Source organism: Oryctolagus cuniculus, chromosome 2 (assembly GCF_964237555.1).
Source record: "Oryctolagus cuniculus chromosome 2, mOryCun1.1, whole genome shotgun sequence".
In the NCBI taxonomy this organism is placed as follows: domain Eukaryota; kingdom Metazoa; phylum Chordata; class Mammalia; order Lagomorpha; family Leporidae; genus Oryctolagus; species Oryctolagus cuniculus.
In genome coordinates, this window is record NC_091433.1 from 71,951,873 (window position 1) to 71,975,627 (window position 23,755).

A 23,755-nucleotide genomic window follows, 5' to 3' on the forward strand; every position below is an offset into this window, starting at 1 on the left:
TTGAAAGATAGTTACACGGAGAGAGAAAGAGAGGCAGAGACACAGAGAGAGAGAGAGAGAGAGAGAGAGAGAGATCTTCCATCTGCTGGTTCATCCCCCAAATGCCCACAATGGTAGGGCTGTGCAGGCCAAAGCCAGGAGGCAGTAGCCTCATCCAGGTCTCCCACATGAGTGCAGGGTGCTTGGGCCATCTTCCACTGCCTTCCCAGGCTCATTAGCAGGGGTCTGAATCAGAACTAGAGCAGTTGGGTCTCAAACCAGCACCCATATGAGATGCTAGCATTGCAGACAGTGGCTTTACTCAGTATGCCACAGCACCAGCCCCCATAAATTAGTAATCTGAAAGAAATAATATTCCCACTTGTCTCAATAACTTCAGTAATTTTTTTGCCAGGAACTTATTCTAGAAATGATCAAAAACATGCATAAATGTTTATATATAAAGATATGTAAGTGGAAGTTATTTATACTTCCTAAAATTTTAAAAGAACCTTAATGTTTCCAAAAATAAGGAATCAGTTAAACTATACATATTCATAAATGCAATATTCTGCAGCCCATTAGCATTCATGTTTTATACAACACTATTAACAAAGGGAAATGCTCATGATATATTAAACTTTAAAAACTGGTTTAAAAATCAACGCATATTGTATGATCGCTGTTTTGTTTTATCAGACAGAGATTTCTTCTAACTTTTTCTTTAATGTGTGACACACACAAAAAGCAAAGTAGAAATTTAGAAGTTCCTCAGCTTACTATGGGGTTATGTCCTGATAAGCCCATGGTAAGTTGAAAACATTGTAAGGTCAAAGACGCATTTGCTACACCTTATCTACCAATATCCTAGCTTAGCCACAGAATATTGTAGGATGTCCATTGCTTCCCATTATCGCACAGCTGAATGGGAGCTGAGGCTTACTGGGGCTGCCCAGCATCGTGATAGAGGAATACTGTATATCAACAGCCTGAGAAGACATCAGAATTCAAGACTCAAAGTACTGAATATGTATAATTTTCACAGACCATTATAAAGTCAAAAACTCCAAAGTTGAACCATTGTAAGACCATCTGTTAACCACAATATTAATAATGATGATATCTCTGAGTGATCAAATTGCATATGATTTTTACTTTCTTCCTCATGTTTTCCAGAATTATCTGGAATTCTATTTTCCTATAATCAGGAAAATCCCAAGTGCTATTTAAAGCTCTTAAAGTAAGTCCTGAATTCCATGGCCATAATTTACTTCAATAAACATGTTTTTATGTTATTTAACGTATATACATTTCATGTATTTCATGTATACAGATTTAGGAACATAGTGATACTTCCCACCCTACCCCTCCTTCCACCCACAATCCCACCTTCCCTCCTCCTTCCTCTCCTATTTCATTTCTTAATTTTTACAAAGATCTATTTTCAGTTTACTTTATACTCAGAAGATTAACCCCACACTAAGTAAACAGTTCAACAAATAGTATGAAGAAGAAAACACTGTTCCACAGCAGTAGAGACAAGGGCTATAACAATCATGGAAGCTCAAAATAACAATTTCATTCCAATACATTACATTTCAGGCACTGTATTAGTTACACAGATAAAAGAAAACAAATCGGGGGGGGGGGGGGCAGCACCATGGCTCACTTGGTTAATCCTCCACCTGCAGTGCCGGCATCCCATATGGGGTTGCTCTTCTTCCAGTCCAGCTCTCTGCTGTGGCTCAGGAGGGCAATGGAGGATGGCCCAAGTGCTTGGGCCCCTGCACCCGCATGAGAGACCAGGAAGAAGCACCTGGCTCCTGGCTTCGGATTGGCTCAGCGCCAACCACAGCAGCCATTTGCAGAGTGAACCAACAGAAAGAAGGCCTTTCTCTCTGTCTCTCTCTCTCACTGTCTACAACTCTACCTGTCAAATAAATAAATAAATAAACAAGAAAATAAATGGTATTTGTCTTTTTGGTACTGGCTTATTTCACTAAGTATAATGCTTTCCAATTGCATCCATTTTGTTGCAAAAGACAGGATTTCAATTTTTTTAACTGCTGAGTAGTACTCTATATTCTGAGTGTGTGTGTGTGTGTATGTGCCATAATTTCTTTATTGAATCATCACCTGATGGACACCTGTGTTGATTCCATGTCTTAGCTATTGTGGATTGAGCTGCAGTAAGCAAGGGGGAACAGATAACTCATATGCTGATTTTACTTCCTTTGGGTAAATTCCCAGGCGTGAGATTGCTGGATCATATAGGAGATTTATTTTCAGATTTCTGAGGCATCTCCATACTATCTTCCACAGTGCTACACCAGTTTTCATTCCAACCAACAGCAGGTTAGACATCCTTGCTGGCATTTATTGTTTGTTGATTTCTGTATGAGAGCCATTCTAGCTGGGGTGAGGTGAAACTTCATTGTGCAACAAATATGCTTCAAGGAGAAAGTTGGGTTGGTATTTGATGTTTTTTTAAATATTTATTTATTTACTTATTTATTTGAAAGGCAGAGCTACAGAAAGACATAGGCAGAGAAAAACAGAGGGGTTTTCATCTGCTAGTTAATTCCCCAAATGGCTTCAATGGCCAGAGCTGGACTGATCTGAAGCCAGGAGCCAGGAGCCGGGAGCTTCTTCCAGGTTTCCAACATGGGTACAGAGACCCAAGGACTGGGCCATTTTCTATTGCCTTCCCAGGCCATAGCAGAGAGCTGGATCAGAAGTAGAACAGCTAGGACTTGAACCAACACCCATATGGGATGCCGGCATTACAAGAGGTAGCTTTACCCACTATACCATTTGACAGAGTTCTTATACAATCTTAATCATTATTATCAAAATAAGTAAAACTGAATGAAGATTAAAACTTTGCATTGTACATTTTGATGCACTACTTAATTAACTGTAATTATTGCTAACTAATGATTATTTTAATTTATATTCACTAAATATATATATTATATGATATGTGATGATTCTTAATGTATTGTTTCCTACTATATTCTATGCCTTGCTCATAACTGACACTTAACACTTTCTATTTTTATTTTTATTTATTTGAAAGATAGGAAGAGTCAAAAAGAGATCTTCCATCTGCTGATTTACTCTCCAAATGCTCACAACAGCCAGGCATGGGCCAGGAAGAATTCAGAAGCCTGGAGCTCAATCTGAGTCTCTCCTATGGGTGGCACTGGCCGAATTCTTGGTAATTATCAGCTGCCTCACAGAGTGCAAATTAACAGGAAGTTGCAATAAGAAGTGGAGCCAGGACTCAAATCCAGGTAGTCCAATATGGAATATGGAAGTCTCAAGTGGCCACTGCCAAATGTTTGCCTCTTAATGTTTCTTAAGGAAGGGAGGAACGATTAAATGTGATGTCTCTTATAAGAATTAATACAGCTCCATATTATATTATTTCTGTGAAAACTTTGTATTTGAGTCCTATCATTTAAGCTTGTGTCATATTTTTCCTGAATATGATCCATACAACAAAGCAGAAACCAAGAGAGAAGTGCTTTTCCAAAGCTCCATTGTGATGTAGTGACAGACAAGATTGGTAGCCACAAGGTTACTTCAAAAATCTCAGGGAAAAATGCAATGGAATTAAAAAAATTTTATTTGGTGCAAAAATACTGAAATTCATGCATACAATGGTTCTTAAAAAGGTTTATGGAAAATGTGCTTTATGAAAAAAAAAACTATGCATGGATTCCAAATTTTTTGCACCAAAATAAACTTATTAATTCCATTTTCCATGAACTTTTTGAAGCATCCTCATATTATCCCAGATATCCCTTGGTTCCACAAGACTTCTCTAACGAATCACGTGTTACATTGCAAAACAGCAACTGTCTATAATGTCCTGACTTTCAGAATCATGCTGGGGAAAGGCAAGGATGTGGTTGAACCGCTGGTTCTGAGGTCCAGTACTCCCTGAGCTTAGTTTCCTGCATTCCTCCTGCGGCATTCCTTAGTTCCATGAGCCAGCTGGGCTGCAATGGCACAAGACTCTAAGAGTGGGTTCAGGAGAGACAAACTACCAAATTACAAGATTTAGCAAATAAGTGTGGGAAATAAAGGAGGGCACAGTTTGGTTTAGACAGCCCTTTGTTAAACAAACTCAGTCAAATCCGTTTCAGAGGATCTTTTGGAGATTTGGAAGGTATGGGGCAAATGAATCTGTTAAAAATGGCTCAGTAAGATTATAAATTTGGGGGATAAAAAGACAGTAAACACAAAGTTTGGTGAAAAAATTAATGATTAGGTATCCAAGTTTTATTTTATTTTGTTTTGTTTTTAAGAATAGTGCATTGAGGGTGGGAATTTAGTCTAGTGGTTAAGACACTGGATGAGACACCCACATCCCACCTTGGAATATCTGGGCTTAATATCTGGCTCGAACTCCTGACTCCAGTTTCCTGCTAAAGGAAACCCTGCTAATGCAGCAGTTGATAGCTCAAGGATTTGGGTTCCTATCACCTACATAAGATACTGGGATTGAATTTCTGGCTCCTGGTTCTGGAATAAACCAATGGATGGAAGCACTCTCTCTCTCTCTCTCTCTCTCTCTCTCTCTCTCTCTCCTTTTCTCTCACTCCCTCTTCTCTCTCACTCTCTCTCTCTGTCTCTCTGTGTATATGTGTGGGTGTGTGTGGTGTGGGTGTGTGTGTCTATGTCTGCCTTCACATAAATTTTACAAAGAATAGAATGCCCATAAATTTCCATGATATTTCTAAGAATCTCTTGTTGGACTCAGGTTAAAAAAAAAATCAGCCAACTTCAATGGAAATAAAACACCAGTTTGAGTGATGGTTTGAGGGGGAATATGTACCAAAAATCAATATATTTTATCTCCATATGGTTTCTTTCAATGATCTGAATTTTAAGAAGTAGTATAGGGTTGTTTTTCTTTAAGGAGAAAGGATAGTTTCTATCAGTGCTGATAATAGTTAGTGGTATGAGGATACTATAGAAAATAGGGGACATTTGCTTTCTGAAACACAACCACAAGTGAAAAATCTCACCGGTATCTGCAATTTGTTTTGAAACCCTCATGACTGGAAGTCAGAAACATTCAATGTTAAACTATTTAGGGATCAAGGGTACCTCTGATGCTCCAGCAGGATGTTTTCAGGGTGAAACCAACACTTAAAAAATAAGCAAAAATGATGTATCAAATGTATCAGAAATCTCATTCATATAAATTCTCTATTTCTTAAAATGACAGACCAAAAGTGAAGCCACATGTTGCTTGCTTCATTGCCTCTTGTGGCAGCTTTTAAATCCCTGCCTTCCTAGGAAGTGACCTCATAAGAAAATCTTATAACACTGTCATGTGGGCAAATCCTCATAACATTTGGGGTTAATGCACTTAAACTATAGGAGAGGTCTCCAAGTACATTTAATAATCAGAAAGTCCTAAGGGGACTTGATATTAGCTGGGTCACAGAAGGATTTCTCTCAGTGCACATCTGGGATGTTTTGTGCCATATTCTGTAGCAGGCCACATGGCTGATTAGTTAAAATATAGGGCTGAAAGTTACGAGGGTTCAGGGATCATATAGCAACTCAGCTATTGACCGACCAGCTGACCCTAGACAAGTCATGACCCTATGGTACTTCAGTCAGCTTAGTTGTAAAATTGGGCACAAAGGCCAGGTTTTATCAAAACCATATGCTGTACATCAGCTCTGTTCCTTAAATAACATCTTTTTTAAATGTGGCTGTCAAGTCTCGATTTTTTTTTTTTTTTGTCTATAGAAAGGCAATGGCATACTGTAGCCTGCACTCCCAGCAGAACTTGTACAGGATGAGTAGAGTCCAAGAATAGCGGCCTGATCCAGCCCACATCTTAATACTTATTTGTATCAGAGAACTTGCAGCAGCTTGTACATACTGTTCAGAATAAATTATAATTAGAATAGTTTATATATATATATATATTCCTAAGAGAGGCCCTATATGGGGTATGATTCACAGAAGAGCCACAAGTCACAGCGTATGGATTTTCACTATCTCTCCTCACTACTTTTCTATGTTGTGAGTCCCTACCACTGAGATGGGCAAGAGAGACTAGTTTCTTCCTCTTAAATACAGCAGAAGGGACAGGTGTCTGCCCAGCAGTCAAGACAAGAGCTAGGATGCTCACATCCCATATCAAGTACTTGGGTTTGATTCCCACCTCCTGATTCCAACTAACTGTTAATGTGACTGCTGAGAGGAAGCAGTTTGGTCCCTGGTACCCACGTGGAAAAACAGGATTGAGTTCCTGAGCTGGGAAGACCTGGCCCAGGGAGGCCATTGCAGACATGTGGGAAATGAACAAGTGAGTGGGATATCCGTCTCTACCTCCATCTCTCTCTTCCTCTCCCTCCCCATCTCCTTATCTTTCTTTCTTTAGAAAAATAAACAAAAATACAACAGAAATTCTTTTAGCTAACTTTCCCTTAATCCAACTCCCTCAGTTAACCAATGCTCAGCACTTGCTCTGTAAAGCAAGCTGAGCAATGTCTCTTCTTGCAAAAGAACCTTCTAGTATACCTGCTCCCTTCTCTTCCACTGCACATGCTGTTTATGTACCATGAATCGGTTGAGTTTGTGCCCAAACCTGTTTATGTTAGTTCCAACTGTAGTTACGTAAATTAAGAAACTATACTGAAACTGATGATGAGTAAAAAAGGATTTTCATAGTTTATTTTTAAAAATTAAGGTGACTGTTTTTGAAACAACTCAAAGGGGTGAGTTGTTAAAATGGGGTGGTTTTTTAAAAATCATTGCCAAATTAGGCAAGACTCCATAAAGAGTCTACCTTCAGCAAGTTCTGCATGTCTAAGTTTTCTCTCCATGGGAAAGAAATGGCCAAGGCATTATAGCAGTGATTGGGAAGTAAAGACAATGAAGGTTACAACAGCTACTAATTATTAAAGGCCTTGCACCCACATCAAAAGACTGGAGAACAAATGTATGTGTATACTTTTTTATTTCAGATGACATGTATATATAATATACATGAGAGTACTTAAACAGTTTGTGGAAAATGCTAGAGGAGCACCTTTGTGTAACACAACAGCTCCTCTGTATACAATTCATACTGCCTTGCTGAGTGAAAGCCTGGGCCCAATCATGCCAGGATTCTTGCTGCAGGGAAAGAAGCCATATTCATTCCAGCTGGACCAGACACCCATACTCTCCCCTTCATTGACTCAACACATTCAAGAGCCAACTGTACTACTCAAAACTGGATGGTTGACTCTCTATTCCTGGCAACTAAAACAACACATTATATTAGAAAATGCAGTGAACTCCAAAAGCCAAGAGTTATTCATTTGTACTCTCAACCAGAAATATAAACAAAGGAATTGTGCATTTTACTGATCTTTTTTTTTTTTTTTTTTTTTTGACACATAGAGTTAGACAGTGAGAGAGAGAGAGAGAGAGACAGAAAGGTCTTCCTTCCGTTGGTTCACTCCCCAAATGGCCGCAACAGCCAGAGCTGCACCAAAGCCAGGAGCCAGGTGCTTCTTCCTGGTCTCCCATGTGGGTGCAGGGGCCCAAGCACCCTGCACTGCTTTCTCAGGCCACAGCAGAGAGCAGGACTGGAAGAAGAGCAACTGGGACTAGAACCAGCGCCCATACAGGATGCTGGCGCCTCAGGTGGAGGATTAACCTAGTGTACCATGGCGGCATTGGCCCCTACTGATCTTTTTTAAAACTGTTGACTTTCAGCTGATGGTGAGCAAATGCTTCTTTTGTTATTAATGGCAAAAAAAATGACTACCAGTATTTTTGTGCTACAAAACTCAGACTGAGCTAATGATAAGGGTGAGAAAAAGATGGCATCCCTCTTCTGGTGATTTTGTTGAAAGTTCTAAAGCAGGTGAGACATGAGCAGTTAACAATCATTCCTTATAAGATGACCCAAGAAAAAAGAATATTATGGACAATGATGTAAAGAGCACTGTACAAGGATGTTTGCCACTGCTTTGTGACGAAACCCTGTAGAGATATGGAACCAGTAACTACAGGAACGCGTTCATCAGATACGATTATGCCAGCTCCCAAGTGACATTAACATGCAACATGAAGAGAAAAAAAAATACTTACTTGAGAAAACACTGATATTTACAGGTAGTTGCATTTTTAGCAGCTCTTTGAGGCTTTGATCAGCTGCCTCAAGCAGTTTGCTGCTTCATTGGAAACTCTAGACCCAGAGAACCAAAAATATTGTAACGTAAGCCACAACGACATTATCATTGAGAACAACTGTGGGGTAGCAGAAATAATTACACCTGAAAAACTCAAAATTCTGCTTGAAATGCCTCCTTTGTTTCTTCTTAGACACAGTCATTTACTTTTTCTGGCTTGTCTCAAGGTGGGACACTAACCCAGGTATTTTTTGTGAAACAAGATTATTTCACCAGAAAATGAAGCATTTGCCCAACAGATATTGTCTCACAGTACATGGCAATAAAAAAGACTTCAGTCATGTTCTTTACTGGGAAAACAACTGGTTTCAGTAAGTTTTTCTTATGCATTGTATGAAACCAAAGATACCTTTTAAACTGTCTGGGAGCTTGATCTATTACAAATATGAACAGCAAAAAACTCTTTTGACCCACTATAAAAATTCAAAAATATATTCTCCATGACTTAGATTTAATGTAGATAATACAAGGACACTGCATAAGCTGGATGGTGAATTGAAGCCTCTGAGTATCAAGTCTCAGCAAAAAGCTGAGATGCATGGGATACACGGGATGAATGCACTGAGGTGACACATTCTAAGATTGAGGTGACACATTCCAGCAGGGACTGCCAATAGGTTAGTCACTATACTAAGCAACTCACCTTATTCCAGGGAATCAAGAAACTAAACACTGTGTGAGTCACATTTGTACAACTGAAAACCCCGGGGATCATGGGATAATAATGCATAATTATACTTTGTAATCCTAGGCTATATGAAGGTGGGGCATTTTATCAACTTAGCCTTGGCTATTTCTCTACAACCAAAGGGGCTTTGGACTGTCAGAGAGTCTCAACTTTAGGATGAATAGGAATCACCTGGAGAGTTTAATATACTTGCAGATGCAGTAAATCCAGAATTAAGACCAGATCCCGTGTGTTTAACAAATCCTCCAGGTGATTCTGATGTCAGTGCACTGTAAAGCACAGTTGTTGAGAATGAAAGAGATGACATGTGAGGGTTCCTTGGAACACCGCAGTTCTAGGTATGTAATGTCTTAGTCCCTAGCAAATAAATAGAGCAAGACTTTCAATTCAGGAAATATTTTCTGGTATCAGACTACACCAAGTTAAGGTAACAAAGTTCCTGAAATTGCTATCACTGCTATCCATATGATTATGTTATATATCCAGCAGCCTAGTCACATTCACAAATGCAGATTATGTACATCACATGACTCTACTGTTTAAATCTGGAAATTAGATACTTGGAGCTGCTTATTTTAGAGTCAAATTTATCAAAATAACTATAGTATATACTTCATATTCTATGAAATCCTTCCTATAGAACAGGAGATATTTGCACCAACCCACCACAGCATTGCCCATTCCCAGTTACAGCATTCTGTGCTATATTAAGTTGCCCTAGTTGGAATTCTACCATTGATTGCCTTGTGCTATATCCAGTAACAAATTATATGTATATTGTAGGACACTCAGACTGTTGTGAGCTCAGAAGGCACCTGTATGAAGTTTTTCAAAGGAACAGTAATAAGTTTTACTAGATGTGACAAACTTTATAAAAGTTAAATAATGTCACACTTTATAAGCATTTCATTTAATACAATTGAACACATGCAGGGTATTGAGGATAATATTTAATTTTTTCCATATGTGGATTTAATACCACACAAAAGTTCCAGTCCCAGATTGCTAATTTACCACCATGTGGTAGCCATTTAGTTGTATTTTTTAAGACACTTACCAAATTACAGAGCAGAGTTTCAGAGGCAGCAGCTCTAAGTAGGTTTAGGGTACATGGTATCCCTCTGGCTTAGTCCTGGGTCTCATGAAGAGGCAGTAAATCTTGACAGTATTTTTATGACAGCACTCACTGGTTTTTATAGGAATGGAAATGAGAGTTTGCAAAACCACATGCTAATGTACTTCTAAAAATACACTTGATTAATATGACTCCTTCCAATTCTGACCACTTTTAGTCACCTATGGAAATACAGGCCAGCACTGAAGATTCAGCCCTTTTAGAAACATTTATGGATTATACGGCTTTCAAAAAAATCCTTACTAAAAATGTGAAATAGTGAACTGGACTCAGGGTCCTACTTGCTCAATCTTGAAAAGTGAACTCAGATACATCCTTTAACCTCTGCTATGCTTGTGTGCATTTATGTCTTTAATTTAGACAATAATTATTGCATTCATTTCTATCTCATGCAAAAGAACAGAATTAGACAGTCAAGTTGGAGAAAAAACAGCTCCCAGTACCAGTTAAAGCTTATCTTCTAAAACCACAGAGAAGCTGGACTTCTAGAACAGGAAAGGCCAAAGTCTCCCCACTTATTTTTTTTTTTTTTTTTTTTTTTTGACAGGCAGAGTGGACAGTGAGAGAGAGAGACAGAGAGAAAGGTCTTCCTTTGCCGTTGGTTCACCCTCCAATGGCCGCCGCGGCCGGCGCGCTGCGGCCGGCGCACCGCGCTGATCCGATGGCGGGAACCAGGAGCCAGGTGCTTTTCCTGGTCTCCCATGGGGTGCAGGGCCCAAGCACCTGGGCCATCCTCCACTGCACTCCCTGGCCACAGCAGAGGGCTGGCCTGGAAGAGGGGCAACCGGGACAGAATCCGGCGCCCCGACGGGGACTAGAACCCGGTGTGCCGGCGCCGCTAGGCGGAGGATTAGCCTAGTGAGCCGCGGCGCCGGCCAAAGTCTCCCCACTTATTTATTGTTTTGTCTTATTCTAAGAATAACTGAAACCATCTTGGGAAGAAATTCTTAGAAAGAGACAAAATCAACTGGCAGGGTGTTTAGGTCAGCAGGTGAAGACACAAATCATTCACTACCACCTCCACCATCTAATGCAATGAATGTACCTGAAGGTACCCTAAGAACTTTCCAGTTCCATCCAAATGTTTGTAATTACTATTAACCCAGTGACACTGGCCAGCAACCTGTAACCACTAGCCAGGGTCTACATCTGGATTTTATGGTCAGAAACAAATATATCACATTGTACACCTATTTCCGACTTGTGTCTCTATGGCTCAGAACTTTTTTAAATACCATTTCAAAACCATCAATTCCTGGGGACACATATTTTATCTCCAAGAACCAATTACAGTTAATTCTCCTGAGTTCAAATGGCTTGAGAACAAGTTTATTTCACACATAACTGAATACTCTAGACGACTTACCCAGAAAACTCAAAACATATAGATAGGATTCTCCATGGAGCCTCATAACACAGCATGAGCAACAGACATAACAGTCCAATTTTCAGTTTTGGAAAATTAGCAGAGGCAAGCATAAGAATGTGTGAGGGGGCAAGATGGTCCAGTGAGAGAGACAATCTGCCAGGAGTCTGGAATGACCTCTGAAGTCCTTCTTCCATGGATTATATAATAGGATCAAAGTCATATACTCAAAGAAAGAAAACAGAGTATTCTTCATCTCTATGACCAGTTAACTCTCTTTCATTAACCTTCACCACACTGGGTTACCAGAGTGAGTTGGAGTGAAACACCTTTAACTGACCATCTATTGGTGTCTCAATCTTTTACAGTTCAAATATCTCTTAGCAATGGTCTGTCTCTTTGTGGTAAATGTTCAGACTTTCAGGAATCCACAGTAGTTACACACAGAGCAGAGCATGTGAGATTAAAAGAAGGGATGTTGACTCTTTGCTAATTTCTGCTGTAGAACCATCAGCTTACCTTGCTCCCTGGCACCTTGCTGTGGTTGCTGCTAAGATGTGCTTGCTAAGGTTGCAATGTCCTCTCTTTTCTTGGCCACTGTCTGGTTGAACTTTCCCCACCAACCTCTAATACCCCCATATCTTCCAAGGGTGCTATTTCTCCTTGAGGACTGTTTACTCTACAGTGTCACCCCAAACTTAACCATGGTGGCCCCTGAAAGCAGGATCCTAGCTACAACAAGAGCTAGTGATCATCTACTGCCCCATATAGCACTCTAGGACCCACAATCCTAACTCCATGCTCCCTCTGCCCAACCTTGCCACTTCTACTCTGTGATAGCAACTCCACATTATTAAAGAGTTTGCCTTTTTTTTAACCTCCTTACCTGTTATCTAATTTCAAAACTGTAAGAAAGATGAACATCCGTCTGCCTTTGGCTTTTCCCTCAATCTAGTAATAATTCCTATGCAAGATTCCAGCTCAGAGTGGAGGAGCCATGACACTTGTGTCACCAGTCCACATGTCTCTCCCTCCCTTAACCTACTATGTATCACTGGTCATGAGGTAAAGTTCTCCATATCTCCAAGAGCAGGGCCTTCTCCATATCTCCAAGAGCAGGGCCTTCTTTGCTGTCATGTGCCAGTTCTTTCTGCTGTATGGCTTACAAAAAAACTTTGTGATCAAATTAGATCACAAATATATTAGTGTAAGCTACAGAAATTCAGAAAACTCATTTCTACTTCCCCAAACTCTGGTTTTTGACTTGTGGTAGACTTTTGGATACCAAAATAAAAACATCACTTTTGTAACAAACTTAACACTGTTGAAGAAAAGGAATTACTCTGAAAGAGAGAAACCCACAACAGATTTCTAAATATTATCCACATTTCTGTAAGAAAACCAAAGATTTGAAAACAGAATCCACTTCATCCCCACGTACAAACACACAGAACCTTGAAAAATCACTTCCCTCTATCACATTTCCTCCCCACACAAATGCACACACATACACACACACACACTCATGCGTGCATGCTGTCACACAGCTGTTCTCTGCCACTTTAACTGCTCTCCAGATATGTAAGGTTCTGTTATGTGTCCCATCCAATATCGCTGATAACTAGGTTGGGATAGGATGTCCCTAATGTCCAATTTCATGACACATTCACAGTGAGACAGTCAATCCTGACTTGACTCCAATTCTGATTTCCCATGAACCTAAACTCCTTACATTCTGTTACATTCCCATTCATGCCAGACCCCTGTGGTTTTCTTCTTTTTTCTTTTTTCATGTACTACAAATACTCTGAATCTCATTATATTTCAAACAACAACATAAATGCAGGCAAATAATGTTTGACATGCAGGGAAATGACAGGAGTTTATGGCCAACCCTCAGTAAAATATCAATTAAGAATGCAGTCATGGTCCTAACTGAAGCCAGTAATATGGTTGTGCTGCGAGAATCATATAGCCAACTCATTAGTAATCCTTAATTACATTACACTTTTCACTAGATATGGTAATAGACCGCAAAGAGAAAAAAAATGAAATGTTATCCCTAAGAGCAGATTTGGGAGTTTAATTATCTCGATAATTTCTTGAAATTTCTACCTCATTCTGATATAGCTAGTCCCCTGAATTTATGAATAATTTTGGTGTAGAGAAGTAAATTAGCCTTTTGTCTTTTGTAAAACAAAATAGACATCATTTTGGCTGCAGTTCCAAAATAAAATTTTGAATGAAAGGCAATCTAATTCCAGTTTAACACCACAAAATATTATACTCCTAGCATATGTCATGCCAAGATTTTTGTTCTAACAGTAAAAGAAACTGCACTAAAAGCTAGATGTTTGGCACAACACAACTTTTACCATGTGAATCCCACATCTGGAGTGCCTGAATTCAAGTCCTAGCCTTCATCTACACTCCAGCTTCCTGATAATGCAAACCCTGGGAGGCAGAAGGTGATGGCACAAGTACTTGGGTTCTAGCCACCAATATGGGAGACCTGAATTGAATTCCTGGCTCCTGGATTCAGCTAGGCCTTGTCCTGGCTGCCATGAGCATTTGGGGATTGAACTGGTAGATGTGAGATCTGTCTGTCTTTATCTGTCACTCTGCATTTCAAATAAATACATAAAAAGAAATTGTTAAAAATTGGAAGTGTGGCATGTGACAAATATAAGGGAGTGGCTGAAAGGTGTTTATATGTACCTAACAGGATAATTTGAACATTTAAATAATTAAGAACTGTAAGGAATTCTAGAACAGTAGAAATAGTGAGAATTAGCTCAAACTAAGAATAGATAAGTAAATCCACAGGGAGTAGTAAGGGCTGTTGCTTATAGAATACTGAGTGTGGATTAGTAAATGTGGAATGCATACAAGAAGGAGAAGATCACTTTGCAGCTACTATACTAAAGTTTGGTTCAGGAATTAATTGTCAACAGGACCCAAGTCTAGGGGGAAATTTTCATGAGTGGTAGAATATTTGCATGCTCTCCCAGAGATCACTTGTTAGAGGCAAAGGAGAAAAAAATCTATACAGGGATAAATTAGAGAACAGCTGGATCAGGCAAGCAAAATTAATCTCGACATCAAGGGGCAGTACATGATCCAGTCTAGAAACAAGTTGTCATGTCTTTTCAGCCTTCTATTACTTGAAACATTTCCCCAGCCCCATTTTGCCCCTTTTTGACTTGGACATTTTGAAGAATATACCCCCTTCTTTGAAATGACAGTGTTTCTCATTTTGGGTTTGTCTGTGGCTCCTCACAGCTAGACTCGGGCTACACTCTCCAGGCCAGAAGGGATCAGTGTCCTCCTCCAGAGGCACATGATGTCCATCTGCCCCTTGATGTCGAGATTAATTGTGCCTGCCTGATCTACACTTCAATTGGATTTGTCCATGTAATGATGCTTTCAAGTAATTTATAATAAGAAGCAAAAACAAATGTTAGGCATGCGGATCCGGCTGAAAAGCCCATGAGAGTATTTCAGGCATGGAAAGCCAAGACACTTTGGGAAAAAAAAAAAAAAAAAAAAAAAACCTAAACGAAAGATCTCCACGAATGAGATCCCTGTGGAAAGAATGGGTCATCAAAGAAGGAGGTACCTTTCTCTGAAGGGAGGAGAGAACTTCCACTTTGACCATGGCCTTGTCTAAATATGATCACAGTCAGTGAACTCAGGGGGCTTCCATAGCCTTGGCAGCTCATGACAAGAGCCTAGGGTGATTACTGAGGCCATAAACAAGAGTGTCAATTTGTTAAGTCAACAACAGGAGTCACTGTGCACTTACTCCTCATGTAGGATCTCTGTCCTTAGTGTGCTGTACATTGAGATTTAATGCTATAACTAGTACTCAAACAGTATTTTTCACTTTATGTTTCTGTGTTGGAGCAAATTGTTGAAATTTTTACTTAATGTATGCTAAACTGATCTTCTGTATATAAAGAGAATCGAAAATGAATCTTGATGTGAATGGAAGGGGAGAGGGAGTGGGAAAGGGGAGGGTTGCGGGTGGGAGGGACGTTATGGGGGGGAAGCCATTGTAATCCATAAGCTGTACTTTGGAAATTTATATTCATTAAATAAAAGTTTTAAAAAAAAAGAAAAACCACTATATTCCAAAAAAAAAAAACAAATGTTAAGTTAAAGAGGAAATTAAACACTTGAAAAATAAAGTACAAGTTTAAAAGTGTACTCCTAATTTTTTCAGAAAAGTCTAAAACTATGAATTCTATAATTTTGTTTATTTAAATCTTTGGGAGGATAGTTTCATTAATTAAGATTATGTGCCTAGGGACCGGCACTGTGGCATAGCAAGTAAAGCCGCCACCTTCAGTGCCGGCATCCCACATGGGCGCCAATTCAAGTCCCAGCTGCTCCACTTCCAATCCAGCTCTCTGCTATGGCCTGGGATAGCTGTAGAAGATGGCCCAAGTTCTTGGGCCCCTGCACCCGCATGTGAGACCTGGAAGAAGCTCCTGGCTCCTGGCTTCGGATCGGCCAACAGCTCTGGCCGTTGTGGCTAATTGGGGAGTGAAGCATCGGATGGAAGACCTCTCTCTCTCTCTCTGCCTCTCCTCTCTGCGTACTTCTGACTTTCAAATAAATAAATAAATCTTAAAAAAAAAAAAAAAAGAAGATGGCCCAAGTCCTTAGGCCCCTCCACCTGGATGGGAAGAAGCTCCACCTAGAAGAAGCTCCTGGCTCCTGGCTTTGGATGGGCACTGTTCTGGTCATTGCGGCTATCTGGGGAGTGAACCAGCAGATGAAAGACCTCTCTCTCTCTTTCTTTCTCTCTCTCTCTGCCTCTCCTTCTCTCTCTGTGTAACTCAGACTTTCAAATAAATAAATAAATCTTTTTTAAAAAATGATTATGTAACTAGAGATTATAAAAATATTTTCACATCATACCTGCAAAGTCATGTAATTTAAATTCACATAGTTCACAGATATTTCTAGTAAATTAATTATAAAAAGAGGACAACTTCTTCATGGAATGACAGTGGTTGTGAAAGTGAGCAAAACACAAAATATTCTTTATCTAGGCAAAGGAATGTCATCTTTTTCTCTGAATTAATAGGCCAAAATAACCTCCCTTTTCCAACTCTGTGACGTGTTATCAGCCAAAAACATCTTTTAGATTTCTGATAAACTCTTTTTTTCTATTCAGGTAACTGATATCTTTACAGAGTTCTCTGTGAATAAATATTTTCAAAGAAAAAAACTAAAAATGTATCCACTTTAAGGTTTAAGTAAAGAAAATATCTTATTGTTCTAAATCTTGTATTTCAGGAGGAATAAACACCTTGAACAAATACAAGGAAGCTCTTTCTCAGGATTTTGGGGGAAAAGAAGTAGGCAATGATTGTTTATCGGGAGAAACTTCTCATAACCTGACATTATACAAGCGAAAGCCTACTCCAAATTTCCTATAGGCTATTGCCTATAAGACAGCAGGCAAATATGTTGGTTTTTTTTTTTTTTAAAAAAAAGGAAAAACTAACACATAATGTCAAAAAAGCTAGAATATGGCATAAATATATAAAATGTAAAACGAACACAAAGCACAAACGTGTAAGTAGCTCTTGGACAAAGCTTACATATTTTTGCCACATAGATAAGAACATGAAAGCATTATATTCCTGCTTAAATAATGATCAAGGTTCCCTTAGAACTCTGACAGACTCTCATGAGAGTGTTTCAGATAAAAGTCAGCATTCACCCAGTGTCATTCCACAACCAACGCTGTTCCCTGAGGAACTGAGGACATGCTTCTCTCCAAGTGAAAGCTTTCTAATCTGAAAACCTTACCTACCAGAGGCTGCCTGGCATCATATCTCCCTGGATTCCCATCAGAATAGAACACTCCCAATCATCCATTTAAAGTGCAAAACTCTACACTTTACAACATAAAGAAGACTATGGAGGTACTAGCTTACATTTACAGAATTGTTATCTGGTGACATAATTTCCAACATGATTCATTCAAACACCCAGGACCCTGCCTAGTCTACCAGGACCCTTTAAGGAATGAATGAAGGATATTTTTTGGGTGGAAACAATCCTTCAGCGCCTTCCATGACTCTATTGTTTGTTGAATTAAGTCGAGTAGTTCTGTTCCATGTGACAGCAGCTGGAACTACAGTCATCTAGGGCTCAACTGGGATGAACTATACACAATGGATCACTCATATGCAGTGGGCATTCATACTAGTTGTGGCCTGTGAATTAATCTGTGGCAGTTATCAGAGCATTTTTTTTAATTTACTTGGGAAGAAGACAGAGCTCTCATCTGCCAGTTCACTCTCCAAATGTTCACAATAGCCCCGAGCTGGGGCCAAAGCCAGAAAGCCAGGAACTAAATCTGGGTCTCCCATACAGGTAGCAGGAACCCAACCACTTGAACTGTCACCCCTGCTTTCAAGTCCACATTAGCAGGAAGCTGGAGTCAGACACCAGAACAGGAATGCAACCCAGGCCCTCAGATGTAGCGAGGCAGGTGAATGGATCAGTACGCCAAAGCCTGCTCTTCCTCACCCCCACCCACCAGAGACAGCATTTTGATTCTCTTCCAAATGTCCTCTCCACATGACTTGGGCTTCTCACAATGTGGCAACAGGTGCCCAAGAGTGAGGGTCTCAAGAGCGATTATTCCAAAAGGAAGGATGTAGAAGCCTCTTAGAGTTCCTGGAATGCCATTTCTACCACATTCTGTTGTTCAAAGCAGCCAGAAGACCTGCTGGGATGCCAATGGAAGGAATCAGTGTTCTGCCTTCCAATGTGAAGAGCAGCAAGCACGTCCAGAGAGAAGAGGGTTGGGAGCCATCTCAGCTAGCGCACGGTGCAACACTGCTGCTCCATTTCTGGGGATGCTCTGCTCTCTTCTGCCGGGTTCACAGTCGAATCGGGGAAATGGCAAACTCTCCCATATCCCTTACTCCTTGGTTTCATCATTCTGACAATCCTGGGACTCTGTATCCACAGAAGAGTCATGGTCTACTTACATTTAAATACATGTTTAAAAAATAATTCTCTCCTGAACTCTAATCTTTAAATCAATCATCCTTCTACCTTTTAGTTGTCCAAGTGCCAGTCTTATCTTTCCCCTAAGGCCTTCTCATCTGCCAGTCATTATAAATTAGCATATCAAAAATTCACATTTATACAGCACAGCAACACATCCATAATAAAGTTTGTGCCTTAGCTGAAAGAGTTATACTTCAAAGTCAGGCATCATAAGTAAATGGTAGAATTTTATCACATGGTTTAAACTTCTTTCTGTCAGTGAAGATAAAACAGTCACTAGGAATACTTCAGAACTGGTCTTAACTTTTTATAAAATATAAAAGATTACAGAGAAAAGGAGGAAACGATGCTTCTAATCTGTGTTCAGACTACTCCCACTATAATAAATCACTTTTCTTTAGACCTATAAGAACTTCCCTGTAAGTGTACAACACCACCTTTGAGTAATTGTTGCCTAATAAACAGCTCTACAACCCTCCATTGTTTACCAATGAGAGACAAAAGCCTCACCAAACAGACTCACTGGTAGACGGTACTCATTCTCATAATGAGTCTACAGGGACTTCAACAGGTGCTAAGTCAGAACTAAAGTCATCTTAGCAAGGGCTGTGCAGTCTGGGACTGGTCAACTTCCTGATGATGCTCTAAGAAAACCATGCGGTGAAACAATCTTCTCTCCCTGAGAGGAGGATTATCTCCAAATGGCCATGCCAGTCACCTGGAGTTCTCAGTTGCTCAGAGGAAAATTGGATGCCACCTAGTATTTTAAGAGACATTTGCCTGTGACTGCCACACATGGCCAGCCATAAAAGATGATTTCACAATTCCGGAATGCAGAGGGTGATATATAGCAAATCAGCTACAAAAGGAATGTTTGTATATAGAGACCAAATGTGGAAAGAGTAATAGAAAAAAAAAAAAAACAGACATGATTGAAGTTATAGGACATTGGTGAGAGTATAATTAACATATTGACACAATAATTATTTTTAAACATTTATTTATTTACTTGCAAGAGCTACACAAAGAGAGGAGAGGCAGAGAGAGAGAAAGAGAGAGAGAGAGAGAGAGAAAGTCTTCCATCCACTGATTCACTCCCCAATTGGCCGAAACCGCCAAATCTGTGCCGATCCAAAGCCGGGAGCCAAGAGCTTCTTCAGGGTCTCCCATGTAGGTGCAGGGGCCCAAGGACTTGGGCCATCTTCTACAGCTATCCCAGGCCATAGCAGAGAGCTGGATCGGAAGTGGAGAAGCCAGGACTCTCCACAGGGGATGCCGGCACTGCAGGAGGCGGCTTTACCCGCTACACCACAGCTCCGGCCCCTGACACAATCATTTTTAACAGCATATCTGGACTTCTACATGTTGCTAGGTATTCTCTCTTGCATAATCCTCGTATGTTCCACTCTCTTTTACATAAATTTAGTTTCTAGTTCCAGTTTTATTCCTACTTTGCTTGCAGATTTTCCTCATGCAACCCTGAGAGGACATCAGAGTATGAATTATTCCCACTTTACCAAGGAGAAAGCTGAAACCAAGTCTTCTTAGAGTCCGAACTGTAAAATTAGTTGCTCTTGGAGAATTCCCTTAAAGGACTGAGCCTCAGCAATTTCAGCAAAAAAATGAATTTGCATACATACTGAGTTTGTTTTTTCCCTCTACTTTATTATATACTCAAAACAGAAGGGAAAAAGATATCTTGGAACAAATTTAAATGTATTTTCCTCATGTGGGACAGAAGGAATTAGATCTCCTCTCATGTAGGAAGAAAAGTATTCCATTTAAGAAAACAAATAGTATCTGTTAAAAATTAATATAATAACCATGGAAAAGCAGAAGGTGCCATCATTGCCAAAAATTTTATGAAATAAAATGTCTCATCAGGAAAGAATCCATTACCCACTTCTAGCAATAGCAAACAATTACATTTAGTGATAAAAGTAAATGAGCTAACAACATAATTTATTTTATTAGAAATACTGGCATCACAATCTGGATAATGTCTTTTTAGAGGGGGATAATATACTTTTAATTTATATATTAATCTTTGTAATGAACTGAGAGCTCTCTGTGCTGTGCAACTTGGGTTAATACTCATGATCCAAAGGACAGCTGCCACCCAGAGAAGGGGAGAAGGGGCCACCCCAGAGAAGGGAAGGGGTCTGAGATGTTCAGGACATTACAGCTATAAGGTGCTGAAATGGATTTTGCTTGAATGAAGATGTTCTGAATATACTAGCAGAATGCAGAACTTCTGTAAAATATGGTCTCCCTGACTCAATCAAGAATATCAGCAAGATAGAAATTAATCCATCAGGCTTGTCTTGCAGCAGCCACAGACTGCAGAAACAGCCCACATTCTGTTCACCTGCACCATTTGGTGTATTTAACTTTCATGTTTCCATGTCCAATTTCTGTATCCTCTATCTAGGCACTTTGTACTTACTTGTCATTCCTTATTCTCTAAAAGCAGGGAAGCAACTTTTGCAAGAAGTAGTAAAATTATGAGAATGAATGGGAAGAAATTTTTTGAATAAAGAGCTGGTAACATTTAAAGCAAATTGCTCTGCTATAAATTCAGCCCTGCACTAGTACTATCTCATAGATCACAGAGTAGATGGTCGGTAAAGTTGATGGGATATTGATTCCAGCAGGAAAATAAAGAGCTATAAAACAAAAGATGATTAACATGAAGTCGTTGAGTGAAGCAAAGTCTTAATAGACTGGGAGTTGTTAAATAAAAGAGAGTGAGTGAGAGTACTGAGCTCTCATGTCCCTTACAATTGAATCATTTTCATTTTACATTAAAATTCTCATGTGTATTTTTACTTTCTTGTATATTATCAATCCATATCTACCTAGTGAAAAACATCTGAAATTAACATGTGGGGGGAAGCAACCAGTTCTGAGACATATCATCAATCAGAGAGAAGGCAACTTGGGAAATGATAGCAAATTTCAGAAAATAAAGCCTTTCTCATTTATTTCAGTTCACGACGTCCCAGAAATGTTTCACTACTTTACCAAGTTCATCTTTTTTTTACTAAATACTGCTGCAATGCAGTTTTCCAGGTTGATTTGTTCCTTAAAATAAGAAGTACTCATTGAACAGAGTTCTAAAATATCCTTCAACTAAATTTCCAGAATCAAGTAGGGTTTTTTTTTTTTTTCAGTCAAAATCATTCTGCAGGGGAAATACATTTCCACTCCCTCTACCCTACACAAACATATACACATACCACCATCAGCACTACTTCCACTTTTACTACTACCACAATGATTCCTGCAAATTATCATGCCCAAAGACACTTCCTTTGTCCAGAAAATGAGGCATCTTTGAAACCTTAATGATTTTATTCCATTTTAAAAAGAGGCAGCTTTTCTGAACCAGAGTCAGAGATATTTGGGGAGAAAATATAGAGTCTACTGTTTCGGGTCAACCACTCCAGATCAGTGGGTAAAGGGACAACTTTATCTTTCCATGTGCTAGCTTCTAAAATCAGAAATGCTGATCTCAACAGAACAAGTATATGTTCCCGCTGATGGAAGAACTTTTCTCCAGGAGACCTCAAAGACCCTGCAACACATTCAGTTAAACAGAAAAAAAAATGTGAAAATATTTAAACTAGGTTTGCATTGAATATCCTTGCGACAGCTTCTTCTGAACTACTTATAAAGGCAAAATGACCCTTCTGGTGCTTCCAATTATTACCATAGGGTACAAAATATTAGTCACTGTAAACTTTGTCTGACAGTAGCAAGATTGTATGAAAAGCCTTCTTAAACAAGGCAAAAAGATCCAAGTATTTATTGCAACTTTTCCCATTTCATATAAGTTTACTTTGACCTCTGTGGCAATGGCATAAAAACAAAAAATCAAAGTTTTATTCTTTGTACACAAGCCTCCCTAATTTAGAGTTGTCATACATAGCAAACAAAAATACAGGATGCCTAGATACACTTGCATTTCACAAAACAATGACTCATATTTTAGTATATCCCATACAATATTTGGTGCTTACTTATAATTTTTTTAAATATTCAATATTTATCTAAAATTCAATTTTAACCAATGTCCTGGATCTTATCTAGCAATTTTACTTATACCTCCCTAATTGTCTACAGTGCATTTTAGAACTTCCTCCAACATTAAAGGAAATAAGGCAGCTGGTTGAGAGAGAAAAATTGGAAAAGTCCCCATTTGTGAATGAGAAAATACAGATGAAAGCCCTTGATAATGTTATAAGTATAATATCAGTACTTCTCAATGGGTCATGATGGAAGAGGGAGGCAAGAAATAAAATCATCGAGGAATATTTTCCCTATGACTGAAACCACAACATTGTACAAATATTATGTAGTGTTTTTCCATTTTTATTTTCATCTTAGAAGGCGGTGATGATGAGCCCAAGCCCTGGAGTGAGACTGACCCAAGTTTGAACCATGGCTTTGCCACTTACTAAACATTTGCTCTTAGACAAGGTACTTAACCTCCCTAGGCCTCCACTTTTTTATATTTCAAATGAAAGCAATGATACCCACTTCGCAGGATAAGAGTAAGCAGTAATAAAAATACGGCTTTTTTAAAGCATTTAAAATATGACCTGGCACACAGTAAGCCCTTGCTAATTGAATGTCATTATTCTTCTATCACACACATTGTTTTAACCTAAGAAAAAATTCTCTGGCAATAATAATCACAAATGATCTTCTAGCCTGGGTTTTCTATGAACCTAGTCTGCTAGGGTGCCAGTGAAAAAAGAAGCTAATCTGCAGAAGATCTGGCACTATGTGAGCATCTACTCTGAAAACATCAGAACTCTAAGAGGGGTCAAGCTCCATTTACAGCCATTTCTTTCCTTATTCTTCCTTATGCTGACTCTTCTCAGGATCTCTCTGGGTGAACTCCTTCTTCATTCCAATGGATAGAAGCAATGAGACCATCTGGTATACAAGTATAATGTGCCTTCTTATAATTCCATTCTAGACCATACTCTAGCCAGAAACAAGTATTACAACACAACACTCATCAGATTGCAAAATGGTTCCTTGCACTCTGTGCTCTTGGAAGTCAATATTCCCCACACCCAGTCTGCCTGTTTCTTTCCTTCCAACAAAATTAACAAGAATCCTCTTCACCAGCGAAGGGACTATGCAACTGGAGGAGGGGGTCATGGTATGGCTCACATTCATTCAGTCTGTGGGGGCACACACCCCTCTCTAATAACGTACCCTGAAGGCTTACATTGCATTTTCTGGCTTATTACCTTATTAGAGGAAATAGGACAGCTGCTTCCCTGAACGAAACGACGGGAAAGTCCAATTTG